The sequence below is a fragment of the Falco peregrinus genome, chromosome 5 (assembly GCF_023634155.1).
Source record: "Falco peregrinus isolate bFalPer1 chromosome 5, bFalPer1.pri, whole genome shotgun sequence".
In the NCBI taxonomy this organism is placed as follows: domain Eukaryota; kingdom Metazoa; phylum Chordata; class Aves; order Falconiformes; family Falconidae; genus Falco; species Falco peregrinus.
Window position 1 is genome coordinate 47,254,796 of NC_073725.1, and position 7,876 is coordinate 47,262,671.

The following is a 7,876-nucleotide window of genomic DNA, read 5'->3' on the forward strand; positions in this document are numbered from 1 at the left end:
GCTTTTCCAGCCCGTATGCTAATCAAGAACACATTATTGTGAATCAGTGCCACACCCGCCCTATCACCATGAAATGGCATTCTCAATCATTTAATTCTTAGCTTAAATTAAAAATTCCCTGTTTCTCAGAAGCATTCTAAACCTGCTTGCTTTTCTAAGCTTTACATCTTTATAGAAATATAACTGGATTGTGACGAGTGGCTCTTGGGATCCTTAGGCCATAGCAGTCTGGATGTCATGAAAACCTGAAAGAATATTCATAGTGATATCTTGCTGTTAGAAAATGCTACCATTAACAATTCCAGACTGCCAAAGATTATGGATTAATCTGAAGAGTGAGTCACGTCCTGGCCGGGTAGGCTTGGTGAACGCTATATGAATTACTCAGTTTTAAGCTGCTTTAGTGATCAGAGAATAAACCGCTGGGCTCAGAGAGAGAACTGGTAGTCACTTGGTGTGCACGGTGTTTCTCCTCCTCCATTTCTAATTTTGGAAATGATGTGAGAGCAGATCTAGAATGCTGGAAAGGTATTAACTAATACATGGATGATTGTGGATGGCTACCCTGGTCACAGCTGTCTGTCTTCTTTGGGAAAGGCCAACATTTAAAGCCATCTAAAGGCATCTCAGTGAGTATTTAAATTTTCAAGGCACTGGGCAACAATATTTCCCCCATAAGGAAAGAGCAAGAACACCAGTAGTGACTGTTTTCTGGTACAAAGTCATATTTTTATGGAAGGGCTGATCACCAATTTCCCAATTCTTCTCATCTTTTTAATATGGCTATACCTTGCAAGTCCAACCTTTGCATGGCTAAAAATGAGCTTGAACTATACTTTCTGCCACTCTCAAAAGCGTGTAGTTCTGAATGCGCTGTCAGTGACCACCTACATTTTCCCTATCAGCAGACAAACCTGCCGCTATCTTATCTTCTGACAAACGTGTTGGTCGTTGACTGTGGGTATAGCAGCCACAGACCCTCTGATCCCTTTCTCCCAGCCTAGACCTCCTGCTCCCTTTCTTGCTGCCTGGGTCTCGTTTGCTCCATCCCTGTGTTGCACCAGCTCTGCTATATCCACCATCTTTGGCTTCTTACCTCAACCTTCCTCCCTTGTCCCGTAGTCTCTGTCCAGACAGCACTCTTTTTTTCTTCTCTCACCTCTCCCTCTCCAGCTTGTCCCTCCCTTGGGTGACCATTTCTTCTGGGTTGCCTCAGACCAGCAGCAGGCTCCAAATGAGCAGAGGAGAAACTAGCTGAAGAAAAACACCTTGGCGAGCCCCAGGCTAGCACAGAATCTCTGCAGGCAAGATCTTTGAAACCCCAAGCTGCAAAGCTCTGTCAAGACCAAACTGATCTTGCTCAGGCCCATGATTCAACCAGGCTGAGGTGGATTTCCAGGGTGGCTAAAGCACTCCTGCCAAATTCCATGGTTTTCTTGTGAAGTGTGGGGCCTTTGGGACTGTCTAAAGAAGAGGTTGCCATTCTTCTTAATATGCGGGAAACGGCACATTTTTTCTTACACTTGTTGAAAAGCGAAGCCATTTTGGCTGAAATTTTTATATACACTCAGTCTGAGGCAATTCTTGATACCCGCATACACACATCACACGGATCCAGCCTTAGGCAGACACCTGCCATGGAAAATGTGAGTCCTGGTGGCTGAAGTCTGACAATGGCATCAGCAATGGAAAATGTGGTCTAATAGTGGGAATTATCAGGCAGCATTTAACAGGTGAGTTTTCCCAACACCACCCTAAATTATCCCTCCACTGAAAAGCTGTTAAAAGATTCAACAAAGTTATTTGTCCTTTGCAGTAATTTTCCCCTTAAAAGCCTTTGGCATGCACTTGTTCATATGAAATAATGATTTGCGGAAATAGAGGAAGTTAAAATCCCACCCATCCTTTTCTCTCCTGGTTTATTTATTTTCCATGTGAGATTAATGAGTTTCCTGCAACAGGGCTAGATCCGCTCACGCATTGTGCAGACAAGTTAATATTTATTTCCTTTTCCAAAGGCGAGCAGACACCTTTGTGTTCCCTGTTTTTTAAAAGCAGAGATCAGTGTACATTATGTCAAACGACACTAAGATCTACCATCCTAAATTATAAAATGCTAGTTTTACATTGCCTACTGCTGTTAAGAAGACTGGTAAAAATCAGGCTGAGCTGTACTGCTGGGTGCTGACATGGAAGCTTAATTTAACTCGCTTAATTTATTTTACCAGTGGATACTTTGGAAAGAACACATCTGCTTCTTTAGAGGACTTTCTTTAGTTTAGCGCCTGTCTCATGTCAGGTTCAACTGCTGTGTGCAGCGAAGCTCAGAGAGGCTGGTTTCCTATGGATTTCTCTCCCATGTCCCGCTTACCCTCCCAGTTCCTTCCTGCATCCCAGTGCCATCGCTTCTTCCTGCGGCATCCCCAGGTGCCTGGGGGTCCCCTCTGGCAGGTGGTGGTGCCCCCCGCTCCTGCCCTGGTGGGGCTGCAGAGCCGGAGCCCCTCTCCAGTGGTGGCAGATGCCTGTGCTCTGCCTGCTGGCAGGCCGGGCCTTTGTCTCTCCCATATACAACTACCAAGTTTCACTTTTGGTCTTGCTCTGTCACATGCCTGTAAGTGGGGAAATGGTGGGTGGCAGGAGGAAGGCTGAGGAGGAGATGTGACAGGCAGATGATGTCAAAATACACACTACATTTCCTGGGGAAACCAGGTTAAAAAGGAGCTCCTTATTGCCAGGGCATTATGTAAAAGAATTATATATGACAAATGCTGTGGGTGACTTCATTCAAGAGCCAGTGGATATTTACAGTTACTTAACCTCTCCTTCTTCCAGGGTCAGCCTTGACACATCACTTACAGCTCCTTTCTCTCTCTGTTCCAGTCCCCTTTCATAACCCCGAGGAGAAAAATCCTTTTTTTTTTTCATATATAATTTTAAATTTTCTGTTTTAAAAGGTAAACTGAACAAGCAATATGAAGAAGTTACAGCTGCCTCAGGCCCCTGAGTTTTTAACTCCCTGCTGCTGGAAGTGTGAACTGGGGCAGTGCAGCCACAGTCGGTGGAGCTGTGCCAGTGTGAACAAGGGGAACTATTCCAACCATGTGTGCAAACTCCACCAGAGATTTACTCACTTTCTGAAACCAAAGAGCTGAAAGTTCATTCCTGTTTCACTTATCTGCCAAGGCTGAAGTTCAGTAATTCATACTTTTACGGTAACAAATAATGAAACAGCTATAACAGAGCAGGGAAGGCTTTGATTAGGTATTTTATAGCAAGTACAAGAAAAACATTGGATCTTGTGCTCAGGAACTGGCAGCTACGAGAAGAAGGAATGTCTTGGTTCAAACATGTCTGTAGTCAAAAAAGAAAGAAAGAAAGAAAAAGAAACCTGGAGAGTTTCTTTCCTATGACTTTACAGGCAGTACAATAACCCTGGCACTTCAATAAGGGAGCAGTCATAGATACAGCTTTCATTGTCTGTGCTCCCACTGCCGCAGATAAAGAATAAATGAGCCTCTGATTCACAGTGCCAGAGCAACATGCCCCTTATCTGACACACCAGACTCAGACAGAATGAATTTTTCAAGGCACATGCTAACTGCAGCTGAGAATTTCAGAGCAAATAACAGGCAGGCTGTGTTAGAACGACATCACCTGTACACCTCATACTTCAGAAGCCTGTGTTCAGAAAGCAAACCTGCTGTTCTGAGCAGTGTGAGTAGTAAATGTTGCATTATATAGCCTCACAGAGAGCATCCTGTGTGTTCAAAGGGTTGCCTGGATCTCAGCCCTCCCACCCCATTAAACACAGTGGGAATTTTGGAGCTAGTACTTTGCGCCCTTGTAGAAAGGGGCCTCCTCCCTCAGAAACAACAGGCAGGAGGAAAGCAGCACAGGAGAACTCATTTCCCACTTGCCATTTTTAAAAGAAAATAAAGCATCGAAGATTGCCAAAGTTCAAAGAGAGAATCGTAAAGTCTTTCATAAGTGCCCTGATGCTCCCAGGAAGGTCTGACAGGGCTTATAGTTAACATGAAGTCAGGCAGGGACTAAAAAAGATGAAAGTTTGTTGTGCCCTCCTTTCCTCTTCTCCATACTCATCAGTAGCACACGATTGAGAACTAAAGGAGCGTCTCAAGAATGCTGCTGCCACAATGGCACAGGCTGGCAGAGATTTTCTCTTTGAGAAAGTATGCTTTTTACAAGAAATACACCATCCAAATTCTGGAGATGCAACAGTGATCCATGAAGGACGTTAGAAGTATTTTCCCCATAACAAGCCATTTTGATTTTTCACCCTTAATTACACTCTTTTTGGAGATAAGTTCTCAAGCATTTTATTTCTAAGATTTGAGAGTTGTAAATGAAGACCAATGTGACCTAGAAACTCTATTTGCTTGGTTTACATTTGGCCTTACCCTTGGCTTTCAGTAACCTGAAAATTTTTATTGACAGTTCTTGAAACTGAGTTATGATGGGCTGTGAGGAGCCGACATGCTGCAGCACCGCAGCTGCAGAGCCCGCAAGGAACAGGACAGGGACGCAGCCAGTGAAAAATGAGCTCTTAGATCAGGGGTCTGTGAACACTGCTCACCCAAGGCCTTACACATTTTTGTGGGACTAGTTCCCATGACTCTTTTGCTTTGAGATTACACTCCCAGCTAAGTGCCTAATTGTGGGCTACAGACTCTAGCCCCATCATGTTTCCTCTCCTTCTAGCCATGTCATTCTCGGACTTGCACTGACCTAGTTTCAAAAGGAGAGGTGGGCTTCGTTCCCTTCCCACGTAATTTTGTAGTCTACTAATTTATGTTCACTGGAACCATAAATTGTTTTTTGCAGCTGAAAAGGGAATTAAAGTGGTCTCATTTCCAGAGCAAGAGCCCTAACCTCTAGGTTGTTACACAAACAGCAGAAGGTACTTCCTGATGGATTTTGAAATGGAAGTGGCCATGGTTGCTGCTGTCTTAGATGGGAAGAAGACATGGAGCCACTCAGTTCAGCAAGGTAGCTGCATCTCTGGACAAGTGGGGTAAGAGAAGTTTAGGTACAAATGATGCTCAGGTGCCCATAAACTGAGGCACATAAACAGGGCTTTTTCTGATCATTCCCTTGGGCTGAGACATTACAGGTTTGCTCAGGATTAGCTTCAGGCATGTAGAGCTTTTTCTTGGACCTCTCCCACTGAGGTTGTCCTGCCTTCCAGATAGTGAGCCTGAGAGTCCTCCCTGCCACCACAAACAAAACCTAATAGATCTGGCCTTAACCATAACGAGGCCCTTCTGTGTAACTTTCCTCTGTTGTCCTCTACCGCATGCTGGAAGCCTGGTCTGGTGTGACCACCTGATGATAGTGGTGCAGGTAAGCAGCTCTTTCCACATGTCCCACCACCAGACCAAGAGACTTGTCCGAAACAGATGTAAACACTCATTACCACTGGGACGGTCTCTAGGAGGAAGGACTGAGAAAGGCTTCTTGTCCCTGAAAGGACAAACTTGCAAGTACATTATGGGAATGGAAAGTAATTACAAAGGTAGTAACTCCAACTCTGCATGGGATTCCTGGCATCAAAAGCTTCCCTGGGTCCTCTGAATGCTGGAGGTTGGGCTCTTATAACTTTGTGTCCTTGATCTTTACCGACAAGCAGGAAAAGAATCTGTCAAAAGAGAATTTGTGAAGTTTCTTGTCTGCTCTAGATCTGTGGCAAAGTATACCAAGTTTCATGCAAGGAAGGTTTTAGCTTCTGGTCAGTAGGCAAAAGTATTCATAAGGGTACATGATGAGGTTATTACAATGTGGAGACTGGCAGGTTTATAGCTGTAAAAAATTGGCAAGCAAGAGCTAAAGAAGGACTTCAGTGTGAAACATGAAGTTGATTTGGCATTCCCTGTGTCTTCAGGTTCCCCTAGGTACATTCTATACTTAACATCACAGTTTCATCCCACAAGAACAGAAAAGAATAAATAAAGGTGAAAACTATGCAAGTGGAAAGAACATTATCATTGCACAGAAGTGACCATGAAAAGAGAAAAAACCACCCACCTTTCCTTTCAATTGCTGCTTCTTCAAAGATGCTGCTGTAGAAAAAAACCACTTTTAACAGAAGTTTGGTAATTGCCAGTATCCTTTGAAGGTCTTTTCCACTGTCTTCAAAGTTAAGACTTGTACTTGTCATGAGCTCATTTGTCATGAACAGGCTGGAGCTCCATCAAAAGTTTGTTCCAGCAGGGCTACTAACCGAGTGGCAAGAGCCTTTATAATCAGCCAGGAAAGATGAACAGTCCTAGCAGGTCACAGAAGCCAGTTTCTGTTGAGTGTTCAGCCCCTTGCCCTCACTCTTCCCTGGAGAGGTGCTGGGCATGACACCATACCTGCCGCTGGGAAGACATGTCCCCCTCTTCCTATCCACCTTTGTCATTTCCCTAAAGACTGCACTTATCATCAAAACATTCTTCATCAGGAGATGGCCGCATCCTCAAAACACTGAACTTCTCATTTGTAAAAAAAGGAAATGAAATACCCATGGAATTTATCTTTTTGTAAAGAAAACAAGGTCTTACACAAAGCAGGAGCTAAATGGGACTTGGCTAACGCGTGGCCCTTACACAGGTTCCTGTACTGCAACACATTTTGCTCCTGGTGCAATGCACAGTTGCAAGCTGTACACCCCGCTGAACAAAACGTGCTGGGCAGCTTTTGCCAGCGGGGAATCTACTTCACATGCTTGGAAACAGAAAAAAATATTTCCCTTTCCTAGCTACTGTAATAGTTTTTCCTGATACAGGGAATGAAGAGAAAGTAAGTTCTGCAAAGGTTACGAGCAAATACTGACCCCTTCCTCTTTGAATTCCCATTGCCATTTTGCCTAAGTGCTGCTTTCCTTTTCTCGTGGCTACTTCTGGTGGCATACAACATGCTTACTTGAGCCAGAAGGTCAATGTTAGACAAGAAACTGCCCACCTCAAGGTTCATGTCTATACCAACAGTGTTCCAGGTTTACTCTGTGGCGGGACACAATGAGACCTGATGCCACTACAGATGAGTTCTTGTGACATGGGATACATTTGGTCCCATGGCAGGGAAGTTATGTGCTACAGCTGGGAGGTATGTGGACTACTGGGGGTTGGAGCATGGGCCCTGCAGCAAGCACAGCCCCCTCCTGCTAGGCAGTTTGCTCAGCTACCTGATACAGCACATGTTGCTGATCAACACATCAGAAGATCCATCCAGTTACACAAGAGGCATACAGCAGAGGTGAAAGTTTGTGGCTTAGCTGCTAAAGTCTGTAAAGGGGGAGTTTTGTATGCATGGGATACAACTAGACAGGTCTGTGACAACAGGATGAGGACATAGTTGCCAGTTACCTTGGGAAGAAAATTTGTGTCTGTATGTGCTACTATGGAAAACAAGAAACATGAGGGAACAGCTCTCCGGCAAGTGAATGATGTCTTCCAATTTACGTCTCCACCAAGGACAGCAGTGTCCAGTTTTGCATGAGCAGAGATTGTCCCAAACAAGCCATGGCACTGAGGAATGGAGGCTGGCATCAGAACATCTTAGAAGCCCCCGTTCCCCCTAGAGCTGTGCTGTCTGTAGGAAGAAAGCCTGAACCTGCAAGAAGGCTAAGGTACAAACCCTCAGTAGGCCTTGAGAGCAACCATATGGAAGTGGCTGAACTCACCATCCCAGTAGCCAGAGGCTGTGCTGGGGACAGATGCAGCAAGTCTGGCATATTCTGGGCATGTTGGACTTGCATTTGAGTCCAGACTGACTGAGTCTGTGCAGTGGCCATTTGCTCATTGTTTCCTCTTCTCTGGTGTGGTCCCCCAATGGTTCTTGTAGCCAGCCCTTCTGAACCTGATCAGTATTGTGTTTA